This window comes from Hypanus sabinus, chromosome 16 (assembly GCF_030144855.1).
Source record: "Hypanus sabinus isolate sHypSab1 chromosome 16, sHypSab1.hap1, whole genome shotgun sequence".
NCBI lineage: Eukaryota > Metazoa > Chordata > Chondrichthyes > Myliobatiformes > Dasyatidae > Hypanus > Hypanus sabinus.
Genome location: NC_082721.1, coordinates 10,476,195 through 10,502,210, shown reverse-complemented (window position 1 = coordinate 10,502,210; position 26,016 = coordinate 10,476,195). Strand labels below are relative to the sequence as shown.

General features: G+C 43.4%; 1 long non-coding RNA gene across 1 annotated transcript; it reads left to right on the top strand.

Annotated features, from left to right (window-relative positions):
- Window positions 1–10,774: 10,774 nt before the first annotated feature.
- Window positions 10,775–20,668, top strand: LOC132406006 (uncharacterized). Its single transcript, XR_009516035.1, has 3 exons — window positions 10,775–10,836; window positions 11,474–11,516; window positions 17,082–20,668. It is a non-coding gene; the product is annotated as an uncharacterized LOC132406006 (long non-coding RNA).
- Window positions 20,669–26,016: the final 5,348 nt, after the last annotated feature.

The following is a 26,016-nucleotide window of genomic DNA, read 5'->3' as shown; positions in this document are numbered from 1 at the left end:
AGAACTGTCACATGGTCCCGTTCCTCAGGCATGAGATTCTTCTTTTAACCAGGACTGAATGTCCCTCTTTATGAACAACTAATAAATTGAAGGCACAAACATAAGCTTCATTGCTATTAAAAATATATGCTGATGTAATATTGTTCCTTCAGTTTTAACAGAATCCAGAAACTCCCCGGCTTGTTCTGAGGCTCACAGCCCAAGTCTGAACATTGGTCCTCTTCAGATGACCAATGGCTGGTTATAAATTTTCAGAAACGAGGATTAAAATTTAGTTTTTCAAATGTACGGCCAACCTGCATGACCCAGTAGGTTCCTGATTTAATTCCCAGTCATTACTGAATTAACTGATCTAATCTGGCTTGATAATAAGGTCAATAAAAATCTTAATACAAGAGATTCTGCAGATGCTGGAAATCCACATACACACACACACACACACACACACACACACACACACACACACACACACACACGCACACACACGCACACACACACACACACACACGCACACACACACACACACACACACGCACACACACACACACACGCACACACACGCACACACACACACATGCACACACACGCACACACACACACGCACACATGCACACATGCACACACGCACGCACACACGCGCGCACACACGCACACACACACACACGCACACGCGCGCGCACACTCACACACACACACACACACTCACAAAATGCTGGAGGAACTCAGTAGGTCAGGCGGCATCTATGGGGAGGAATAAAGAGCCAATATTTGGGTCTCAGCCCCATCGTCGACTCCTTTTCCTTTCCATAGATGTTGCTTGACCCATTCAGTTCCTCCAGCATTCTGCACAAGTTAAAATAAAGTTGTTCTCAATGTTTCTTCAAGATCCAAGAATGTTTATTGTCATTTTTCAGTACTCTAGTGTAAAGGAGAATGAAATAACAGTTACTCCGGATGTTTACACAATACTGCAAATGTGTTCTGACCAATGCATTACATCCTTGTTTTTGTTTATTTATTTAGCAATACAGCGTGGAATAGGCCCTTCCAGCCCTTCGAGTGACACTGCTCAGCAACTCCCGACAAAACCAATTAACCCTAACCTAATCACGGGACAATTTGCAAAGACCGATTAACCAACCTGGAAGGTTCTTTGGAATGTGGGAGGAAACCGGAGAATCTGGCGAAACCCACACATTCCACAAGGAGAACGTACAGAGATTCTTCACTGAACGGCACCAGAATTGAACTCTGAACTCTGGAGTGCCCTGAGCTCTAATAGCATCTCGCTAACTGCTACGCTACCTTTGCGCCCAATATTCTAGTCCTCTCGAAATGAATGCTAACATTGCATTTGCCTTCCTTACTACTGACTCAACCCACAAGTTAACCTTCAGGGAACCCTGTATGAGGCCTCCCAAGTGAGTAACTGGGATGGTGAGTACTTGGGATTGAGTGTCAGGAATGGTGAGGATCTGGGATCGAGTACCTGGGATGCACTGCCTGGGGGAATAGTGAAGCTGGGTCACTGACAACGTTTTTCCGTCTTGGAGTTAAGAAAGTGAAAACTGCCCACGCAACTCCGACACCAGCCTACCTGCCATCGAGGATATATAAACAGAAAGGTGTCAGAAAAAGGCCAGCAGCATCACGAACAACCCTACCCACCCTGCTCATGAACTGTTTGTCCCACTCACATCAGGGAAGAGGCTATATAGCATCCACACCAGGGTCACCAGACTCACAAACATTTACTTCCCCCAAGCCGTCAGGCTAATCAACACCTCCACCCACTAACCCACCACTACACATACATCACCTAATGTCACTTTACGTACATATAATCAGTCTCTGTACGTAACAGTTACTTGTACATTGTGGCTTATAGAATGGAGTAACACACACAAAATGCTGGCAGAACTCAACAGGTCAGGCAGATCTATGGAGGGGAATAAACAGTCGACGATTCGGGTCGAGACCCTTTGTTAGGACTGGAGAGGAAAGGGCAGGGAGCTAGAATGAGAAGGTGAAAGGGGGGTACAAGCTGGCAGGTTATGTATGAGACCAATGGAGAGGGAAGGTGGGTGGGTGAGGGGTGATGAAATAAGAAGCTTGGAGGTGATAGGTGGAAGAGGTAAAGAGGGATCTATTGCCTTTTGAGGCATATTGTGATTGACAGACACACTTTGCTCCTGTTGTATGGATAAGTTCACTTCACAATCACATCGTCAACAGTAAAGGACTTTGGAATGTTCCAAGGTTGTGAATAATGTTATAAAAATGCAAGTCTTGCCTTGCTTTTCCACATGCCAGCCTGTCTGAGGAGGTTCAAAGCCAAAAGAGCTTTGAAGCTGTGAAGTGCGGCTTTAAACAGTCACTGACCGTGACTTGCTACCATCACGGAGGAGCTACAAAGCCTGAAGATGCACACTCAGTGTTTCAGGAGAAGCACCTTCCTCACCACCATCAGATTTCTGAATGGACAATGAACCCATGTACACTACCTCACTATTTAAAAAAAATTCTTTTGCTCTCTTTTTGAACTACTTACTAAAATGATTATTAAATAATATATATATATCTTATTGTAAGCTGTAGTTTTTTACTATTATGTATTACAACATACTCCTGCCACAAAACAACAAATTTCATGACACACCCTTACCATCATCGTCATTATGTGCTGTGTCATATGATGTGGGCGATCGTGGTCTTTCCATGACTATGATTGTTCTTGGCAAATTTTTCTACAGAAGTGGTTTGCCATTGCCTCCTTCTGGGCAGTGTCTTTACAAGACGGGTGACCCCGGCCATTATCAATACTCTTCAGAGATTGTCTGCCTGGTGTCAGTGGTCACATAACCAGGACTTGTGATGTGCACCAGCCGCTCAATCGACCATCCACCACCTGATCCCATGGCTTCATGTGACCCTGATCGGGGAACTGAGGAGGTGTTACATTCTGGCCAAGGGTGACCTGCAGGCTAGTAGAGGGAAGGAGCGCCTTATACCTCCTTTGGTAGAGACGTCTCTCCACCCCAGCACCCTATATGCCAGTGGTATTAAACCTGATCCTGATTCTGATTCTTGGCCTGCCTCTACTGTTTACTAAAAAGTCAGCACACGCTCTGAATCACAAAGAACTTGTGAAATATCGTCTGTCATGTAATCATTAATTTTCTCCAAAAACGCTTATGTCCGGAACTCAGCAGTTCAGGCTTCGTCTATGGAGAAGATTAAACAGTTAATGTCGCATGCAGTCGCTTCATCAGGATAAAAACAGACTGAAAAGAACAACTCTAACATTATGAAGAAAATAAAAAGTAAACTATATTAAGTTTATTATCAAAGTACAGTATGTACAGGCGTCCCCCGCTTTATGAGTGTTTGCTTTACGCCACTTCGCTTTTACAAAAGACCTACATTAGTAACCTGTTTTCGCATTACAAAGAGGATTTTCACTTTTACGAAAATTTTTCCCATATAAATTAATGGTTCTTTGCTTTACGCCATTACGGCTTAAGAAAGGTTTCATAGGAACGCTCTACCTTTGTAAAGTGGGGGAAACCTGTATATTCAAGATGCAAATTATTTATTATCATTCTTCAGTACACAAGTGTAAAGAAGAATGAAATGATTGTTACTCTGGATCTGATGCAGCATAAAGCTATGGACCAGGTATTGCAGGGCTGCCCAGCCACTCGGTGTTACCTGGATGACATCATTGTTACTGGTGAGGATGACAAGGAACATCTTCAAAATCTCATGATAGTCTTCAGAAGACTTAGAAGATTATGGGCTAAGAGCATGACACAACACGTGTGAATTCTTTAAACCAAGCATCACTTACTGTGGTCATGCCATTGACATACAGGGACACAAGTGTGAGAAGAAAATTCAAGCAGTGGTGGATGTCCCAAAGCCAAAGGACATGTCGCAGTTGCATTCTCTTTTGGAATTCGTCAATCACTATAACAGGTTCCTGACAAACCTGGCCATTGTGCTCCACCCTTTGAACTCACTACTACAGACAGGGAAGAAATGGCAATGGACAAAGCAGTGCGAGGTAGCTTTCCAAAAAGCAAAAGAGTTGGTGAGGTCAGACACTGTACTCGCAGATCATGATCCATGTCGTCCAGTGAAGCTTGCCTGTGACACCTCGCCGTATTATATAGATGCAGTTATGTCACATGTTATGAGAGATGTAAGTTTGCTTTGGCGTCTCCTTCCCTTACTGCTGCAGAGAAAAATTATGCACAGATTGATAGAGAGGCCTTGAATCTGATTTGGGGTGCAAAATATTTCAACCGGTCCTTGTATGGGAGAGAGTTTACCCTCATTACTGATCGTCAACCACTGGTGTCCATTTTCAATCTGCATAAGGCTGTTCCACTGACGGCACTGCATAGATGCAGAGATGGGCTCTGTTTCTTGGAGGGCACAGTTACAAGATCAAATTCAAGAGGACAACTAATCATGGAAATGCTGATGAATTGTCCAGTTGACCCTTGGAGAAGGCGATACCTGAGAAATTTACAAGAGGACACTCCCCTTGATGAACTCTCCCTATTACAGCAGAGATGATCCAAAGGGAAACCAGGAAAAAGCCCACACTCTCCCAGGTCTACATGGCTGGAATGTGCAGCAGAAATTCCAGTTCCCTCATTTTTACCAGTGCCGGGATGTACGTGCCCTTGAAGGGGGTTGCCTTATGTGGGAATTGGACATCAGTGTACCATCCAACCTGAAAGCTAAATTGTTGGAGGAGCTAGACACGGTCAAAATTAATGTGTTGGCTTGAAGCTTTGTCTGGTGGCCTGGGATAGATCAGAAGATCGAACAGCGTGCCACGCACTGTTCAGGAATCTAATAGAAAGAAAGATATTCAGAGCTGTCAGAACCACTTCCTCCAGTCCCAGAGTCAACTCCTACAACCACCATGGAGGAGGCCCCAGAACCTGAGATTGTTTCACAGCCACAAGTCTCACCTGCCAAGCAGAATGACCCCCTTGTCAGGAAAGAAGTTGTCCCACTAGAGTAAGAAATCCTCCACAACAATTAAATCTTTAGGCCAGAATGGGATAATTTAAAATTTACTATGTTGTGGATGTCTATATAGTACCTGTATTATATAGTATACTGTGTATATATAAGATAACAAGAGAACAATATGTCACATATTCGAGTTGAGATGCATTCTATATTGCATTGGAATTTATAGCAAAGCAGGGAAGAATGTTGTGTATTTAATATTGCAATAATATTTGAGTTATATTGTAAATATATTGTTTAATTAAGAATTCTTGTTTGTTTAAATAATTCATTATGGTTATATGTAGAAGTATGTGAATGGCATACAGTACTTATTTAAGATACATTTTGCTGAAGGCATTTACCAGCAAGTAAAGAAATGCAATGAATTTATGAAAGCTATACACAAACAAAGACTGACAAGCAACCAATGTGCTAAAGAAGACAAACAGTGCAAATAAAAATAAATAAATAAATTATCTGGAAGATCATAAGAATTGGGCTATTTGGCCCTTGAGTCTGTTCTGACATTCCATCATGGTTGATACATTTCTCTCTCAGCCTTCTTCCCATAATCTTTCATGGTCTGACTATCAACCCCCACCTTAAATGCACCCAGCGATCTGGCCTTCATCATGGCATGTGGCAATGAATTCCACAAATTCACCTCCCTCTGGCTAAAGAAATCCCTCCTTATCTCTGTTCTAAATGGACATCCTTCTATTTTGAGGGTGTGCCCTTGGGTCCTAGACTCCCTTACCATTGGAAACATCTTCTTCACATCCACTCTATTTAGGCCTCTCAGCATTTGATAGGTTTCAATAAGATCTCCCCTCATTCTTCTAAATTCCAGCAAGTTCAGGCCCAGAGCCTTCAATTGCTACTCATATGATAATCCTTTCATTCTCAGAGTCATTCTTGTGAACCTCCTTTGAATCCTCTGCAAGGTCAGCATGTCCTTTCTTAAATAAGGGGCCCAAAACTGTTCGTAATACCCTGAGTGCAGTCTCACCAGTGCCTTATAAAGCCTCAGCATTACAACCTTGTTTTTATATCCCAGTGCTCTTGAAATGAATGGTAACATTGCATTCACCTCCCTCACCACAGACTCAACCTGCAAATTAACCTTTAGGGAATCCTATATGAAGTCTCCCAAGTTCCTTTGCACCTCCGATTTTTGAATATTCTCCCCATTTAGAAAATAGTCTATGCTTTTATTCCTTCTACCAAAGTGCATTGGTATACACTTCCCAACACTGCATTCCATCTGCCACCTCTGTGCCCATTCTCCAAATCTGTCTACATCCTTCTGCAGTGTCTCTGCTTCCTCAACACTACCTGCCCCTCCATCGATCTTCATATCACTTGCAGACTTGGCCACAGTGCCACCAAATTTTGTCATCCAAATCGTTGACATACAATGTAAAAAGAAGCGGTCCCAACACAGGCCCCTGTGGAACGCCACTAGTTACCAGTGACCAATCTGAAAAGGATCCCTTTATTCCCACTCTTTACCTTATGCCAATCGGCCAATGCTCCATCCATTTTTCCTGTAATAGCTTGGGCTCTTATCTTGTTTAGCAGCCTGATGTGTGGTACCTTATCAAAGGCCTTCCGATAATCCAAGTACACAACATCCACTGATTCCCCTTTGTCCGTCCTGCTTGCTATTTCTTCAAAGAATTCCAGCAGATTTGTCAGGCAAGTTTTCCCCTTAAGGAAACCATGCTGACTTTGGCTTGTTTTGTCAGGTGCCTCAAAGCACCCCAAAACCACATCCTTGAATCCAACATCTTCCCACTCACTGAGGTCAGGCTATATGGCCTATAATTTCTTTTCTTCTGCCTCCCTCCTTTGTTGAGTGGAGTGACATTTATAATTTTCCAGTCTTCTGGAACCATTCTAGAATCTAGTGGTTCTTGAAGGATCATTTAATGCCTCCACGTTCTGCGCAGCCACCTCAGTTAGAACCCTGGAATGTAGTCCATATGGTCAGGTGACTTATCTACCTTCAGACCTTTCAGTTTCCCAAGCACCATCTCCCTAGTAATAGCAACTGCACTCACTTCTGCCCCTTGACTTTCTCAAACTTCTGGCATACTACTAGTGTCTTCCACAGTGAAAACTGATGCAAAATACTTATTTGGTTCATGCGCCATTTCATTGTCCCCTGTTATTACCTCTCTAGCATAACTTTCCAACAGTCTGATATCTACTCTCAGCACTCCTTTACTCTTCACGTATCTGAAAAAAGCATTTGGTATCATTTTTTATATTATTGGCTAGCTTAACCTCACATTTCATCTTTCTCCCTTATACACTTTTTAGTTGCTTTCTGGTGGTTTTTAAACATTTTCCAATCCTCTAACTTCCCACTAATTATTGCTATATTATATGCCTTCTCTTTTGCTCTTATGTTGGCTTTAACTTCCCTAGTCAGCCACGCTTGCATCATCCTGTCTTTAGAATACTTCTTTTTCTTTGGGGTGTATCTGTCCTGCACCTTCCAGATTGCTCTCAGAAACTCTAGCCATTGTTGCTCTGCTGTCATCCCTGCTGGTGTCCCTTTCCAGTCAACTTTGGCCAGCTCCTCTCTCATCTCATTGTAATTCCCTCTACTTCTACTGATACATCTGACTTTAGCTTCTCCCTCTCAAATTGCAGGATCAATTCTATTCTAGTATGATCAATGTTTCCTAAGGGTATCTTAAGCTCCCTAATCATATCTGGTTCGTTATACAACACCCAATCCAGAATTGCTTATCCCTTAGTGGGCTCAACCACAAGCTGACTCAAAAAGCCATATTGGAGGCATTCCACAAATTCTCTCTCTTGGGACCCAGCACCAACTTAGTTTTCCCAATCTATCTGCATATTGAAATCCCCCATGACTAATGTAACATTGCCTTATTGATGTGCTTTTTCTATCTCCCATTGTAATTTGTAGACCATATCCTGGCTACTGTAAATAACTCCCATCAGGGTCTTCTGATTCTTTCAGTTACTTTCAAGTAACTCTACCCACAAGAACTCTATATCTTTTGATCCTATGTTAAACATTTGATTTCATTTTTTTTTAACAGCAGAGCCACTCCTCTTCCTCTACCTAGCTTCTTGTTCTTTCAATACAATGTGTATCCTTGGATGTTCAGCACCCAACTACAATTGTCTTTCAGCCATGACTTAGTGATAGCCACAATGTCATACCTGCCAGTCTCTTAATGTGCTCCAAGACCATCTACCTTATTTCACTTACTGTGTGTATTCAAATATAACACCTGCAATCCTCTAATTGTCACCCTTTACTGCAACCTATCCCACTGGCTGCAATTTTGCCCTATCATCTGCCTGCCTTTCCTGACAGTCTCAATATGAACTGCCTCTGCTTGTAAACCAACATCCCCATCATCAGTCTTATTAGCCATTCCTTTGCCAAAGTTTAAACCCACCCAAACAGCTCTTGCAAACCTGCCTGTAAGGATATTGGTCCCCCTTGAGTTCAGGTGTAGCCCATCCTTTTTGTACAGGTCATAACTTCCCCTGAAGAGATTCCAGTGATCCATAAATCTGAATCCCTGTTCCTCAGCCATGCATTCATCTGCCAGAACATCCTATTCACTGGTGAATGACAAAGACAGCAATCCAGAGATTGTTCCTCTGGATGTCCTGCTTTTCAGCTTTCTACCAAGCTCTCTAAATTCTCTCTTTAGGTCCTCTTCTCTTTTCCTTCCTCCAAGATGGCTGGCCCCTTTTCGAATGTTGCGGGCACAACCTGAGACATCCCTGACTCTGGCACCTGACAGTGTACACACCATCTCATTTAATCTGGATCTCTCTATCACATCCACAGATCCTCCTCTCAGTAGAGAATCACCTATCACCACTGAAATCCCCTTTCTGAGCCATAGTGCCAGAGACGCAGTTGCTATGGCTCCCTCCTAGAAGGTCCCCCACCCCCCAACAGTATCCAAAAAACTCTTCTTATATTGATGGGAATGCACTGGTGTACTCCGAACCAGCTGCCTTTTCCCTTTCCTTTCCTGACAGTCACCCACTCCCCTGCCTCCTGCATCCTAGGGCTGACTACCTCCCTGTAGCTCCAATCTATCATCTCCTCAGATTCCCTTATGAGCCAAAGGACATTGAGCTCCAGTTCTTTAAAATATCAAGGAGCTATAAGTTGCTATCAAAATTCCGCTCACCCTCCGAAGGGGGAGCTTTGAAGGTGTAACTGATAAGCATCAGTCTGGAGGAGAGACACCGAGTAGAAACGAGATAAAGTACAATCTCTGCTGGTGGGGGCAGAGTTAAAATGAACAAGTATGGGCCTGGCAGCTTCCATGATAATCCACTTCTCCCACTCTCCTGGCAATGAACCTGAAAGGGAATAAAACAAAATAAACGATGAAAATAAAGCAAAGGAACTCTTCAAAAAAGTGAAAACAGGCCCCAACTCCTCTCAAGTGCTTATATGCTCTTGAAGCTCTGTTGGGACATGAAACTCCGAAACGTTGGAAATCTGCGCTTGTATGCTCCAAAAGGATTTTGCCATTGCTTCATAGTAAACAGACAGCTCGACGTCTGCCCTGTTTGTATCTTTTGTGTTTTTCAACAGTATTACAATTACAGCTCAACTCCTAATAAATCAGAATGTAAAATGCTTACATTTCACTCCCTATAGTGGGATCAACTGATTGCATAGGTGGGAGGAGGGGAAGGAAAGGATTAATTATTATTTGTTTTGTATTCGCAGTTTGTTATTCTTGCACATTGGTTGTTTCTCAGTCTTTGCGTGCACCCTTTCATTGATTCTATTGTGCTTCCTTGTATTTACTGTGATGATGCGGCCTCCGTCGGTCGTGGTCGACCATGGGTACTGCGCCTCTGGCAGGCGCTAGAGAGTGGCCTCTCCAGGGCGCAAGCCAGGGTAGAGTTGATATGGAGATCCGTCTGTTGCCCATGCAGTGGGACCCCCCTTTCCATGCTGATGACAGGTCCAAAGGAACGACGGAAGTCGATACAGTTTGGCGTCAGCGGCATCAGAGGAGTTCCCGTGCCGATGCTGGGTACAGCCTTCGGGTCTCTGACTCCGGAATTTTCCTTGGGGGTTTACTCCCAAAGCCTTTCCCGTGAGTGGGTATAGCCGCAAGGCAGTGGAGGTTTGAAATCAGAGTTTTGCCTCTCCTAAATGAGCTACCATCCATGGTTGATGAGCCCCATCTGCCCGGAGATTTACGTGTGGATCTCCACAAGAAGATGCATCTCAGGGTCATGGTGACATATGCGGACTTTAATAATAAACTTAATTTCAAGTTCAAGTTGTCATTCAACCATATTCTTTATCACCAAAGGAGACAATGTTCTTAAAGGCTAAGAAGCATATCGTACTGATAATTCACAAGCATAACACATAAAGTAATATTACCACAAATGAATTAACAATGTGCATTTAGGACTCAAGCTAAAAAGTAAACAGTATAACACTATTTGCACTTTGTACTTTGAAACCCAGGAAGTAACAGATATTTACAACAGTCTCAGAGAGAGACAGGTTTATCTTGGTCAGCTCCCACGATTGCAAATTCGTTTGTCCCCTCCTTTGGTTCTACTGCCCATTGAACATCCTCCAAACCTGGCCACACGTCCAAAAGGCTGCAGGAACTTAGCAGCAAAGATGGGGAGAAAGGAACGGTCAACAAAACATCGGTTTCTTTATTTCTCTGTTGCAGGTTCGAGACTTTAGTGAAAACAGACTTTCCTGGATGTGACTGTGACAACGCCCCCTCAGGGTTGGGTGTGAATCCTGTACGTAAGCCTTCCCCAAGAGTCTGGGGGTTAGAAACATAGAAAACCTACAGCTCAATACAGGCCCTTCGGTCCACAAAGCTGTGCCGAACATGTCCCTACCTTAGAACTACCTCGGCTTTACCCATAGCCCTCTATTTTTCTAAGCTCCACGTAGCCATCCAGGATTCTCTTAAAAGACCCTATCGCTTCCGCCTCCACCACCCATTCCACGCACTCACCACTCTCTGAGTAAAAAACTTACCCCTGACATCTCTTCTCTACCTACTCCCCAGCACCTTAAAACTGTGCCCTCTCGTGTTAGCCATTTCAGCCCTGGGGAAAAGCCTCTGACTATCCACACGATCAATGCCTCTCATTATCTTGTACACCTCCATCAGGTCACCTCTCATTCTCCGTCGCTCCAAGGAGAAAAGGCTGAGTTCACTCAACCTATTCTCATAGGGCATGCTCCCCAATCCAGGCAACATCCTTGTAAATCTCCGCTGCCAACACTGCCAACATTGTTTTTGCCATGGACCCCTAACATTAATCGAGGGGTTGATGAACCCCTGGGTGGGAACCCTTGCCCTAGACCACCTTCGTATTCTGGCTTCTATCTTGGTTTGAAATGTTAACTGTTTATTCTGTTCCGTAGATGCTGTCTGACTTGCTGAGTTCCGTCCAGCATTTTGTTCAAAGTAAGTTTATTACCAAAGTACATATATATCACCATATACAACCCTGAGATTAATTTTCTTGTGGGCATACTCAGGAAATACAAAGAAACACAACCAATAGAATCAATGAAAAACTGCACACAAACAAAGAGGGACAAACAATCAATGTGCAAAAAGACAACAAGTTTGGGGAGCCACAGTAGTGCCACGGTTAGCACAACGCTAACAAAGCTCGGGGTGGTCCATAGCTTGGAGTTAAATTCTGGCAGCATCTGTAAGGAGCTTGTATGTTGTCCCCGTGACTGCGTGGATTTCCTCCAGGTACTCTGCTTTCCTCTCACAGTCCAAAAGTGTGCCAGTTAGTAAGTTAATTGGTCATTGTAAATTGTCCCATGATTATGCTAGGATTAAATGGGTGGGTTGCTTGTTGGGCTGAAAGGGCCTGTTCCACACTGTATCTCTGAATAAAATAAATTAAAAAATCGTGCAAATACAAAAAGCCCAAATATAATAAACAAACAAGTAATAAATATTGAGAACATGATTCGTAGAGTGCTTGAAAGTGAGGCATATGCTCATCAGCTCTGGGAGTATAACAAATTCATTGCCTGGTGTTCTGTGCTGGATAGAGGGAGGGAGGTTCCAAATGCTTGCATGCAACGACCAATCAGAGTTCTTACTCACTCTAGCCATCCAGTGACCTCTGCTGGTATGAATGTGCATGTGGATATTGAGTGTGCATTTAAGCCTGCTGTGAATGCATGCGAGTTAATGCTTTATCGGTTCTTTAAGGCTGTTATAGCCAGGCACCATTCCCTCAGGTTTTTTTTTACAGCTGGGTGGACCAACCATTGCACTGAGCAGGAAATTTTTACACAACCTGAAAATCACGTGGAATGTTCAATGTTTTTCTTGTAATATGCATGCTATGAATATTTAGAATGAAAGTTGAAAAATTTATGAACTGCAGGGTATATATAGTGAGACAACAAAGAAAATCTTTCACTTTTTGTAAACATTTTCTCGTCTGTCTCTATTATAAATCTATTGTCTCTAAACACAGTCCAGATTAATTTCGCTTCTGGATGAAAGGTACGTCTTAATCCTCATTAAATTATCCAAATGTTCCACTTCTAGTCTAATTCTGGACCGAATTCATAAGATCCACATTCGCAGTCAGCACTAACAGCCTGAAACGTTCCAACAAGAATTGACAGTTCTTCAAATTCTTCATTTCTAGGCACGTAGTTCAACATATCAGTCAACGTCTTAATTGAACCAGTCTTACTTAACTTTCTCGGAAACAGCAAATTTGAACTCAGGAGTATTGCTGTGATATTTTTGAAGCAAAGCATTTGTCATGGTTCATAATAGCAGCTGCATTTTTTTTGTCTGTCATACAACATTCTCTTCTCCAAATGCAAAGTAATATTAGCATACATTTTAAATTATATTAACATTATGTAAGAGAAAATTCCAGCAGTGCAGCAACAAAGGCTACGCGTGTGGAAGCATTTTGGTTACTGCACCTGCGCAGTTTGGGGAAAACAGGCTCCCGGTAGTGATAGAAGGGGTAAGCTCCTAATATCTATTATATGTTCCCAACGGCATGTGTCTCATGGCAACCAAGTCCAGCTCTTGGCCTTTACGTGTGGTTTAGCTACTAAGCCAGGCAGGAGAAGGGGCAAAGGGAGGGTTAATCATGCCTTAAAACCAATTGCTTTGGGTAGATGGTTGCAGCTCAGCTAGGAGAAGGAAAACTCTGGTCTCAAACCTCCACTGCCTTGCAGGCAGACCCTCACATGGGAAAGGCTTTTGGAGTAAACTCTGAGGAAAAATCTGGAGCTGGGGTCCCTAAGGCAGTCCTGCATTGAGTTCAATGCTGACTGGTAACTCCTGTGACACCACTGGTGCCAGACTATATTGGTCTCTGCCATTCCTTTGGATTCATCAGCTGTGTGGAGGGGGAGCCTGCTACATGGGCAGCGGCTTGCTCTCCATATTGTACTACCCTGGCTCGCTTATTACATTGAACAGCTGGGAAATGACATCCATGATTGACCCTAACCACTGACGGCCTCAAGAAATGCTTTATCCACTTCAGGTTAAACTTAGTCACAAAGTTATGGGAGAAATACGTTTGATTCACCTTAGTTCTTTGAGCAGAATAAAATACTCTGTATCACATCATCAGAATAAGTGAATCTAAGGTTTTGACTCCTCAGCCTTAGCCGGAAGGTCCTTTCAAATGTTCAGCATTCTCTGCAAGGAGAATGGAGGATGCATTCCCGATGTCTGTGTTTGTCATCATTTCACTCTAAGTCTGCGGCTTCATTGTCAGCACGATATGTAGTAGTGTCGGTGATTTTCTCATTCAGGACTAACTTGTCTGAGATTAATTTTAAAGTCTCCCATTCTCCTTAAGTCAAACAGTAGCAGAGCAGGGAGTGAGGCTTCAGTGAGGGAGTGAGGCTTCAGAAACTCACGCCACCTAGCAGTCAGAGCTTGCAACTACAGTGTTACTGTTGACATAGCAAAATGGAGCTAAAGACCCAAAGACATTGGAACAGAATTAGGCCATTCAGTCCATCAAGTCTGCTTTGCCATTCCATCATGGCTGATTTATTATCCCTCTCAATCCCGTTCTCCTGCCTCCTCCCCGTAGTACTCAAGAGAATTGAACCCAGGTTGCTGGTGCTGTAGTAGTGTTGTGCAGCTACATTACTGCGCTGCCTCCAATTTAATTAAGCATTTAATTCAAATTAATGTTTTGAAAATTTGCATTTAAGTTTCACAGCTGTAATGAAGAGATCTACATTAAGGGCCCACAACACCATGTACCTGTCCAGTCCCTGAGCCACAATACAATTGTACCTCCTTTCAAAGGTGTTCTTGTCATCGTATTCAGCTCTGCTCCAATTATTCTGTGACCTTCCCAAGCATTTGTCAAGATGAAAACTTGCACAGGCACAAGGGAACTTAATGTGCGGGAACATATTGAAACCTGTCAAATACTTTTATTCATTATTTAGTGATATAGTAGACCCTTATGGCCTGGCAACCCCTGACAAACCTGAATTAACCCTAACCTGATCACGGAGCAATTTACAATGATCAATTAACCTACCTGCTAATATTTTGGACTGCGGGAGGAAACCAAAAAACCTGGAAAGAAATCCATGCATTTCATACTGAAAAGCCTGGATAGAGTGGGCTTGGAGAGGATGTTTCCTATGGAGAGGGAAGTCTAGGACTAGAGGACACAGCCTCAGAATAGAAGGATGTCCCTTTAGAACAGAGATGAGGAGTAATTCCTTTAGCCAGATGAGGGCAAATCTGTGGAATTGATTTCCACAAATGACTGTGGAGGCCAAGTCATTGGAATGTCTAATGCAAAGGTTTATAGGTTCTTGATTAATAGCAGCGTCAAAGATTATGGGGAAAAAGCAAAATGATGGAAGGTATAGGTATACAAACTATAAGTGATATAGAGAGAGCAGGCTTTTTCTTCTGAAGTTGGGTGAGAGTAAAACTAGAGGTCATGGGTTAAGGGTGAAAGGTGAGCTGGTTAAGGGGGACATGAAAGGGAACTTCTTCATGTGGTGAGAGTGGTGGTGAGAGTGTGGAATGAGCTGCCAGCAATGGTGGATGCAGGTTCACTTTCAACATTTAAGAGGTTTGGACAGGTACATGGAAGGGAGGGGTCCAGAGGACTATGGTCCAAATGCAGGTCAGTGGGACTTGGCAGATTGATAGTTCGGTATGGACTAGATGGGCCGAAGGGCCTGTTTCTGTGCTGCAGAGTTCTGTGACTATGACTCTATCACTAAGGCAGGAGAATGAGTTTGAGAGGGATAATAAATCAGCTGTGATGGAATGGCAGAGTAGATGTGATGGGCCAAATGGCCTAATTCTGCTCCTATGTCTTACGGTCTTCAGAGTTGAAGCATGGATAAGAAAATGAATTGGTAGCAATTGCTTGTAGATTATTAGTCGGGTTTTGGAGGGGCACCCTAAAGTCAAACACTCGTCATAGTTACAGTAATAAATAACTTCAATGCAAACTTTGACGTGGTTCATTGCAGGTTTATGGCAATACAAAGGGAATTGTTAAAGCAGCACTCCACTAGTTGACAGCCCAATAACATCACAAATGTCTATTTAGCGCCATTCACTCAGTTGAAGATTAGCAGCAAGGGGCCAAAGTCAGACGCCTGCCCACGCACCAGCTCCCTCGCCTCCAAACAGTCCTTCCAGATGAGGCAACATTTCACCTGCAAATCTGCTGGGGTGTCTATTGTGTCTGGTGCTCCCAGTGCAGCCTCCTCTACATTGGTATGAGACCTGTCGTAAATCGGGGACCATTTCATCGAGCACCTCCACTCTCTCCACCAAAGTCAGAACTTCCCAGTGGCCAAACGGTTTAACTCAATTTCTCATCCCATTTCCAACATGTCAGTCCATGGCCTCCTCTTGGGTGGAGGAGCAACACCTTATTTTCCATCTGAGTCGTCTCCAAACTGATGGCATGAATATCGATTTCCCCTTCCGGTAAAAAAAATTCCCTCCACCTACTCTTCTTTCATTCCCCACTCTGACCTTTTACCTCTTCTCACCTGCCTATCACCTCCCCCTGGGACTCCTCCTCCTTCCCTTTCTCCTATGGCCCACCTTCCCCTCCTAGCAGATTCCTTCAACTCTCGCCCTTTACCTTTCCTACCCACCTGACTTCATCTATCACTCTACCATCCAATCCAGAAGAAGGGTCTTGGCCAGAAACATTGACTATTTAGTCACTTCCATATACGCTGCCTGACCTGCTGAGTTCCTCCAGCATTTTGTACATTGAAACATGGAGCAAAATGCGTCGTTGGCATCGAGCCGTATCAACAGTGATTGTGCTGGGCAAGTGTCACCATGCTTACGGCGCCAACGTAGAATGCCCGCAACTCATTGACCCAAACCTGTACATTCTGGAAAGTGAGAGGACACTGGATCATCTGGAGGAAACCCACACAGTTATGGAGAGAATGTACAAACTCCTTACAGACTGCGGAGGGAATTGAACCCCAATCTTAAAGCTGGTGCAGTAATAGCAAAACGCAAACCGCTACGCCACAGAACTGCTGAATATTATAATGGCTACTTGGTTTAATATTGTCACATGTCCCAAGAATCAGTGAAAAGCTTTGCTTGCATGCCATTGGGATGGATCATTTCATACATAAGTACCTCAAGGGAGTACAAAAGCAAAAAGCAAAATTATTATAAATACACCCAGAACAGTGAGTTCACTACAGGTGAGCAAACTAATGCAGGAAGGAGAGCCATTGGGAATAAAGTTGGGAAGTTTAGTTTGGGGGCTGATATCAGCTGCAGAAGGTCTATTTATCACAATACGTATACACAACATATGTCTTTACAAATGAGGTTTAAGTATAGGCCCATTTCTCAACAAGTCTACATAGTTAGGCATGAAGACACACATTCGACATTTTAGGAACAGCTTCTTCCCCTCAGCAATCAGATTTCTGAACGGAGCATGATCCCATGAACTCTCTCTCTCACTTTTTGCTCTCTTTGTAGATGCAGATTGGCACATCGACAAAGAGTGTCACCACAAGGAAGCAGCAGCCACCATCCAGGCCACGCTCTCTTCTTTCTGCTGCCATTGGGAAGGAGATGCTGGGGCCTCAGGTCCCACGCTACCAGTTTCAGGAGCAGTTATTACCCTTCAACCATCAGGCTCCTGAACCAGCGTGGGCATCTTCAATCAGCACAGCACTGAATATAACCCCATGGACTCACTTTCAAGTACTCTACAACTCTTGTTCTCAGATTGATTGATTGATTTGTTGGTTTATTGATCGATTGATTGATTGATTATTACTACATGCTTCTTTTTGAATTTGCACAATTTATCAGTCATTGAGACCTGATGAAGGGTCTCGGCCTGAAACATCAACTGTTTATTCCTTTCCATAGGTGCTGCTTGACCTGCTGAGTTCCTCCAACATTTTGTATGTGCTGTCATTCTTTATTTGTGTGCAGTTTTTCATTGATTCTATTGTAAATGCCTGCAAGAAAATGATTGTCGGGGTAGTATTTGGTGACACATACTTTAATTAACTTCGAACTCTTTTTTGCACTACGCATTATTATTTATATTTCTTATTGTAATTTGCAGTAATATTTTACGTATTGCATTGTACTGCTGCCACAGAACAACAAAATTTATGGCATATGTTAGCAATCATAATCCTGATCCTAATTCTGCAAATTGAGCATAAACAGAAATTGATTTATCAATGAGCAAATCTGATGAGCTGATCCATAATTTCTGACACTTGGGAAAGAGGAACGATCAATATTTGATCATGAAGGCATTGGGAAGTATCTTTTGAAGAAATACATCACTGATAGGTTGGTTTACTGTTGTCACACATGCTAAAGTACAGTGAAAAACTTCGGTATACATGCCATCCACACAGAAGTTTGATTACAACAGTGCATTGAGGAAGCACTGGGGAAAACAATAACAGAATGCAAATTGAAGTGTGTTATAGTTACAGGAAAAGTGCAGGCAGACAATAAGATTGAGGTTATAGCGAGGTGATTTGTAAGGTTAGGAGTCTGCCGAATCATACCAGGGGATCATTCAATAGTCTTAAAGCAGCGGAGTAGAAGTTGTCCTTGAGTCTGGTGGTGCATGCCTTCAGGTTTTTATATCTTTGGCTTGATGGGGTAGTGGGGGAGGAAGAGAGAATCTCCAGGTTGGGTGGGGTCTTTGATTATGCTGACTGCTTTACTGAGGCAGCGAGGAGTGTAAACAGAGCCCATGGAGGAGAGGCTGGTTTCTGTGATGTGCTGAACCGTGTCCACAACTCTCCGCGATTCCTTGCAGTCATGGGCAGAGCTGCGGTTCCCCTAAACTATGATGCATCTGCAGTGGATACCATAGGGGAACAATGGGCATCTGTTCCATGCCATACAACAGATGCCACGTTTCCCTTTGGTATCGATGGTCCACGGTACCTGTAATATCTCTTCCAACGGAAAGTCGGGATATCAGAGCAGATCCTTCCAGCAACACTGCAGTTTGAAAGATAAAGTATCTCAAAGTTTGCCAGGTTTCAACCGATCTCCTCACTGCAGGGGTCAGACCTGCTTTTTTCCTTCACTGCTATGATACTGTCAGAATCAGAATCCGCTTTACCATCACTGGGATATGCTGCAAAATGTGTTGCTCTATGGCAGCAACACAGTGCAATATAAAATAATTAAGAACTATAAATTACAGCAAGTATATATTACAAAAAGAAAATTAAAATATGCCACCATATGCAACCCAGAGATTTATTTTCTTGCAGGCATGCTCAGTAAATCCATAATAGAACCAATGAAAGACCACTCCAATATGTGTTCAATCTGTGTAAAAATAGACAACAAACTGTGCAAATACAAAAAGAAATAAATAATAATAATAATAATAAATAAATAAGCAATAAGTATCAAAAACATGAGACGAAGAGTACTTGACAGTGACTCCATAGGTTGTGGGATTATTTCAATGATGGGGCAAGTGAAGTTAAGTGAAGTTATCCCCTTTGGTTCAAGAGCCTGATGGTTGAGGGGGGATAACTGTTCCTGAACCTGGTGAGTCCTGAGACTCCTGTACCTTCTTTCTGATGCCTTCTGTGAGAAGAGGGCATGTCCTGAGTGGCATCTTCACGTAGAGTGCTCAATGGTGGGGAGTGCTTTCCCCCAGATGGACTGAGCCGTATCCACTACTTTTTGCAGAATTTTCCCTGATGGTGGCAAAGTGAAGTGGGCGCGTCCTGGGTGATAGGGGTCCTCAATGACGGATGCCACCTTTTCTGAGGCATCACCTTTTGAAGGTGTCCTCGATGCTGGGGAGGCCAGTGCCCCTGATGGAGCTGGCTGAGTTTACATCTTTCTGCAGTGGCCCCTCCATTCCAGACAGTGATGCAACCAGTCAGATTGCTTTCCACGGTACATCCGTAGAAATTGATCAGAGAGACCGACGAATGGGTCACAAAAAATGGAGAGTGGCCTAACCCAAAGTCCGAGCCGCAGAGACAACTTAATTGTGAGGGATAACTTTAATAACAAACAGCCAAAGAGCGAGCCATGAAGAGTCATAGAACAAGAGAGATAGGATACTATACACAACAAGGCAACAAGGTTAGGGGCAACTTGTTGAGGCTGGCTGGTTTGATGAGTGAACAAGGATTGGGAATGAGAGCTAGGTTTAAATAGGCTGCAGGTGATGCGTTAGAAACGACTGACAGGTGATTCCTATTAGATGGATGGCAACTGGGAGAAGCCTGACATAATGTCAGTGATATGGAGGTTTTGGACAAGTTGGTTCCTTCTAATCAGTGCAGAGAGACTGAGTGAAGGTTTATTGAGAGTCATAGCGAAACAGGCCCATCAGCCCTCTGAGACAATGCTGACCATCAATCATCCCTTTACACTGATATTCTGTTAATCACACTCCTTAATGGTGAGTGAGTTGTGGGCATGCTATGTTGGCATCAGAAGAAGCATGGCCTATAAAAGTGGCAAGGAAAAAAAATAAGTTCTGACTTTTAAAAGCAAATTTGAAAATATGCAAATAGGAGAGACCTGCAGGGTCATGGGCCCCAAGTCTGCGAATCTCTGCAAAAACATTGGGGAAGCTGGTGCCCAGTGTCTGAGACTCCATGCATCCACTGGGGGCTGGAGGCTGAAGATGGCCTGTCCTGGGGTTGGAGGAGTGTGTGGATGGAAAGGAGGGAGTAACGGGGTTTGTTTTGCTGTTGGTGCTTGGGATGTTCTCTGTTGTTCTGCCGAACATTGTGGACAAGCTATGTTGACACCAGAATATGTGGCCACACTTACAGGCTGCCCCCAGCATATCCTTGGGTGTATTGGTTGTTAATGCACATGACACGTTTCACTGTATGTTTTGATGGGCATGTGATGAATAAACCTGAATCTGAATCTCAGTGAGAAGAGAGTGGGACTGATTGATTATTTGGTAAGTATATAATAAGCCAAAGAATCTCTTTCTGAAGGATGAGGAACAGCTTCTTCCCCCAGGCCGTGAGACCACTGAACTCCCTGCCACTGCCCAGGTCTCATCACGTATGAAGCACCAGTAGCATTTTACTGTTTTCGTTTTTAATTTGTGTTGTAAATACACCTTATGTTAAATGTTAATCTGTAATATATTTTACTAATTGTTAATTTATTTGTGATAATATCACGTTATGTGTTGTGAGTTATAGGTGTCGTGTATTGCACCTTGGTCCTGGGGAATGTCATTTCATTTGGTGGTATATACGCATGTGTATGGTTGGAGGACAATAAACTTGCACTTTCTGTTCTGTAAGGTTCCAAGTGTCTATGAGTTGGTTGATTATCAATATATCCACATCCACCTTCAAACTAATCAATGCATCCCAACACCCAGGCCTCGATGCCTCCTTGTGCAACTGGATCCTCGATTTCCTCACATGCAGACCCCAGTCAGTCCTGGTTGGCAAACCGATAGGAACTATTATCACCCATCAACCGTCAAGCTCTTGAAACAGAGGGGATAACTGTTATGTCTTGTAACTTCAGAACGTTAAACTAATTCAAAGGAAGACATGGGAGTCCGAGAACATGGGTCTATCGTCAAGTTTACTTTAAGCAAGGCATGCACATATCACGCGATGATGTTTGCAGTTAATGTACTTCTATATACAACTAGTAATTAACTATTTATATGAAGAAGAATGCACAAGATTAGTCAAGTATTATTCAAACATTAAATACACAACATTAACTTCACTCACTCCAGCACTGAACTGTTTGCACAACCTATGGACTCAATTTTAAGGAATCTTCATCTCATGTTCCTGATATCATTGCTTAGTTATTTATTATTATTATTATTAATATTTTTGTATTTGCCGTTTCAGGTTTTTTGCACACTGATTGTCTGTCTGTCTTGTTGAGAGTGGTTTTTCATTGATTCTATTGTGTTTCTTTGTATTTCCTGTGAATGCCGGCAAGAAAATGAGCCTCAGGGTTGTATATGGTGACATAGATGTCCTTTGAACTTTGAGCATCCACCACCAGGTATCAGAGCGCACAAATGGATAGCATAGTGAATGTACTTCCCAGACGCGGGTCAGTTTGCTCCTATTTTCCCCATCGGCACACACAAAGATGAATAGGTTTACTGTTCTCATTTTGTCAGCTTTCACGAGACCCCGAGGAGCTCAGTCACATAAACAGTAAACCACAATGAGAACCAGACCCGAACTCTGAAACCGCCTGAGAGTTGAACTTTCTGTTTAATTTTGCATTGGATTACACAGGATGTGTAGAGCAGAGACAGACCGTTCAACCCAACCAGGCCGTGTTGGGGACTCTGTTGTACTTGTCCATAACGCAGTCGAGCACATCGCTGTAGTGGCTGGAGTAACGCTATCGCAGCGCTAGCAACAGCGTTCAATTCTGCTTTGCCTCTGAGGAGTTTGTACCTTCTCCCCATGACTGCGCGGGTTTCCTCCCACAATCCAAAAACGTACGGGTTAGTAGAAAATTGGTCGGATGGGTGTAGTTGGGCAGTGTGGGCCAGAAGGGCCTGTCACTGATCTGTATCTCTGAATAACTAATACCCTGTTCCTGTCTCTCTTTCTCTCAAGTACATCAGTCCTTTTGGCTTCAACCACTCCACATTCAAAAAAACACAAGAACAAAGAACAATACAGCACAGTATAGGCCATTCGGCCCACAATGTTGTGCTGACCCTCAAACCTTGCCTCCCGTATAACCCTCCACTTTAAATTCCTCCATATACCTGTCTAGTAGTCTCTTAAACTTCACTAGTGTATCTGCCTCCACCACTGACTCAGGCAGTGCATTCCACGCACCAACCACTCTCTGAGTGAAAAACTTCCTCTAATATCCCCCTTGAACTTCCCTCCCCTTACCTTAAAGCCATGTCCTCTTGTACTGAGCAGTGGTGCCCTGGGGAGGAGGTGCTGGCTATCTACTCAATCTGTTCCTCTTAATATCTTGTACACCTCTATCATGTCTCCTCTCATCCTCCTTCTCTCCAGAGAGTAAAGTCCTAGCTCTCTTAATCTCCGATCATAATGCATACTCTCTACACCAGGCAGCATCCTGGTAAATCTCCTCTGTACCCTTTCCAATGCTTCCACATCCTTCCTATAGTGAGGCGACCAGAACTGGACAAGTACTCCAAGTGTGGCCTAACCAGAGTTTTATAGAACTCTGTCATATAGACTTATGAAAACTAACACTCCATAAGCTTTCTTAACTACCCTATCTACCTGTGAGGCAACTTTCAGGGACCTGTGGACATGTACCCCCAGATCCCTCTGCTCCTCCACACTCCCAAGTATCCTCCCAAGAAATTCTGCAGATGCTGGAAATGCAAAGTTACACCCACAAAATGCTGGAGGAACTCAGCAGGCCAGGCAGCATCTCTGGAGAGGAATAAACAGTTGACGTTTTGGGCAGAGACCCTTCATCAGGACTGGAAAGGAAAGGAGATGAACCCAGAATAAGAAGGTGGGGGAAGGGAAGGAGTACAAACTGGGAGGTGATAGTTGAGACCGGGTAACAGGGAAAGGTAGGTGGGTGGGGGAAGGGGGAATGAAGTAAGAAGCTGGGAGGTGATAGGTAAGGCCAGGTGAGGGGGTAGTGAGAAGCTCAGTGGCGATAGGTGGAAAAGGTAAAGGATTGAAGAAGAAGGAATCTGATAGGAGAGGATAAAAATTAAACATGAAATTATTATAGATAAATACAAAAGCATGACATGTTTCCTATCAGACAGTGGTAAACAATGGTTTGTAATGATTGAACTCAAACCAGGTCAAATTCCCAAAAGAAGACAAATCCAGTCTCAGAAATGAATACTTTTGTTTGGAATTTACTTAATGTAAACCCCAATTTGGCCTCATTGGAATTACCCACAGCCACTGACAGATGGTAGAGACATTCACTAATCTATAGAGGGAAGAGTGGGTAAGAGTTCACTGTTTGTGCTGTTCGCTATGATTAGAGTAGAAAAATAACGACTGTTTCTGTGGCTGAGAACTGCCCAGCCCATCTGCCAGTTATAATCCAACAGCCGACATCAAGGCTGTTTAACAAGGGAATCAAATTCAGTTTCAATTAATGTGATTCCAATTAAGATCCTCCTGTGCTGCTGTACGTCCCCTCAAATCATTCTCAGGGATAATCTGATTGGGGTATAAAAAGATGGAAACTTCTTTCAGAAGAGAGGATTTGAAGAAATTGCAATCATGTTATGAGCCGGATTTAAAACACTCCAAAAATATGGACATGGAAAACTCACGGGCTGAAGCCTCCCCATCTTGGTCTGGACAAGAGGTGAAGCTCTGATCGACCAGGCATTGCCAGCTGACCTTAGCGTCTTCCCAGCATTTATCAATGTTTAAAGGTTGAGTCAGCAGATGGAATCAAAACCTGTGCCAATGTGTTTGACATAAAAGTTAAAGATGCCAACATTTTTTAGCTGTGATTCTGTTGCCACTGAGAGAAAAGTTTTATACACTGCGTAATTTATGTATAACCTTTTCTCTGTGTGTTGTCATCTAAATTTACACACAGAGGCCACTTTATTAGGTACACCTGGACACTTGCCTGTTAATGCAAATATCTAATCTAATATTTTTGTGTGTGTGTGTGACTATTTTACTGCTATCTTATGTGTTATACGTGCCTTGTGCTGTGTATGTGCTGGTATTGTGTTTTGCACATTGAGTAGTGCTGTCTCATTTGACTGTATTCATGGGTATTTATACGTGGTTGGCTAACACACTGGTTAAGATTTCCACTGCTATGCTGTGAGGTAGTTTATGTTAGCAGTTTTCTGTAAAAGCAATGTGCCACACTGGAGAGTGTGTTTCGGCTTTGGCTACGATAAGGGCTCATGCTGTCAACTTAGGAATATGAGTCAGCCAATCGAGATTGCGAGGGGAGGTCCAACAGAGCTGTGGGGAAGAGTTCTCTGAAGGACAGTGGTCTGGTTTGGGGCCTTCTGGCGGGAGCGAGGGGCCAGAAGGGAAGATGCCACAGAATGCCGTTGGAGGGAGAGTCCCCGTTGCAAGACGTGCTTTGTGTAGATGAATGGCTCCAAGGAGGAAAGGCCAAAACTCCTGAGAAAGAGCCAGTTTGCTCCAGATGGTCTTCGAAAATGTACTGGGTGTTTCCACACAGACCGTGGGTTGAGCACATGAGTAAGAAATACACCCCCCAAAAACTCCACAATGACCTCCAAAGGTTATCTGCACATTGGACTGGTTTAACTCTAATGGGCCCTTTTCTTTTCTTTTTCCTATTAACTGTTTGATAAAGCTAAAATTAGAAAGTATACTTCCTTCATAATTTTATATGGTGTACAGTCTGTTATTTCTTGCTGAACCATAAATGTGTATGAGCAGTATTTACACAGCAGCCACTCAACTCGAGGTTCCTCTAATCAGAACATCACGATGTTCCTGTTTGGTTGAACCCCGAATCATACCGACCCTGGACATATATTGTTTATGAAAGGTGGCCTCCACACTGCTGAGTCACAAGGCTGTCAACCGACTTAACTATTGGGCCGAGTGAGAGGATTACAGTCAAATAACAATTAAACTTAACCCTGAACTTGATGTGTCAGCAACTCAATGAATAAAAGCAGACATAGTCAGAAGGTCCGGTTGTTGCTCAGACCAAACATCAGAATGGGGAAGAAAAGTGATTTAAATTACTTTGACCGTGGAATGATTGTTGGTGCCAGATGGGGTGGTTTGAGTATCTCAGAAACTGCTGATCTGGGATTTTCATGCACAACAGTCTCCAGAATTTAAAACGAACGTTGTAAGAAACAAAAAAACACCCAGAGATGACCAGTTCTGTGGGTGAAAATACCTTATTAAGGAGAGAGGTCAGAGGAGAATGGCCAGACTGGTTTGAGCTGACAAGAAGGTGACAGAACTCAAATAACCATGCATTACAACAGTGACGTGCAGAAGGGCATCTCTGAATGCACAACTTGTTGAATATTTAAGTGGATGGGCTGCAGCAGCAGAAGATCATGAACACATACCCAGTGGCCACTTTATCAGGTGGAGGCCTAATAAATTGGCCATTGAGTGTGTGTGTGCCTGTGATGCTACAGCAAGCGATTTTTTCATTGTAGCTGAACCTCACCAGGCCTGTCAGCGTGAAACTGATGAGCTGAAAGCTGTATTACTCCTTGTCATCTCACACCATAACTAAACCCGTGCTCCAAGAGCCCACAGATGCTCCGGGGAGCCTATGGAAGGTGAAACTCATCCAGTTCTGGTTCATGGTTTAAACTGCTGGTCTGCCAGGCAGAGGGAATGGGCGGCCTGAGACAGAAATGCTGTTCAGATCATCAGCGTTGGATCTCACCTGGTCCCTCAACACCAGCTCTTTGGTCAAGAAAGCACAGCAGAGT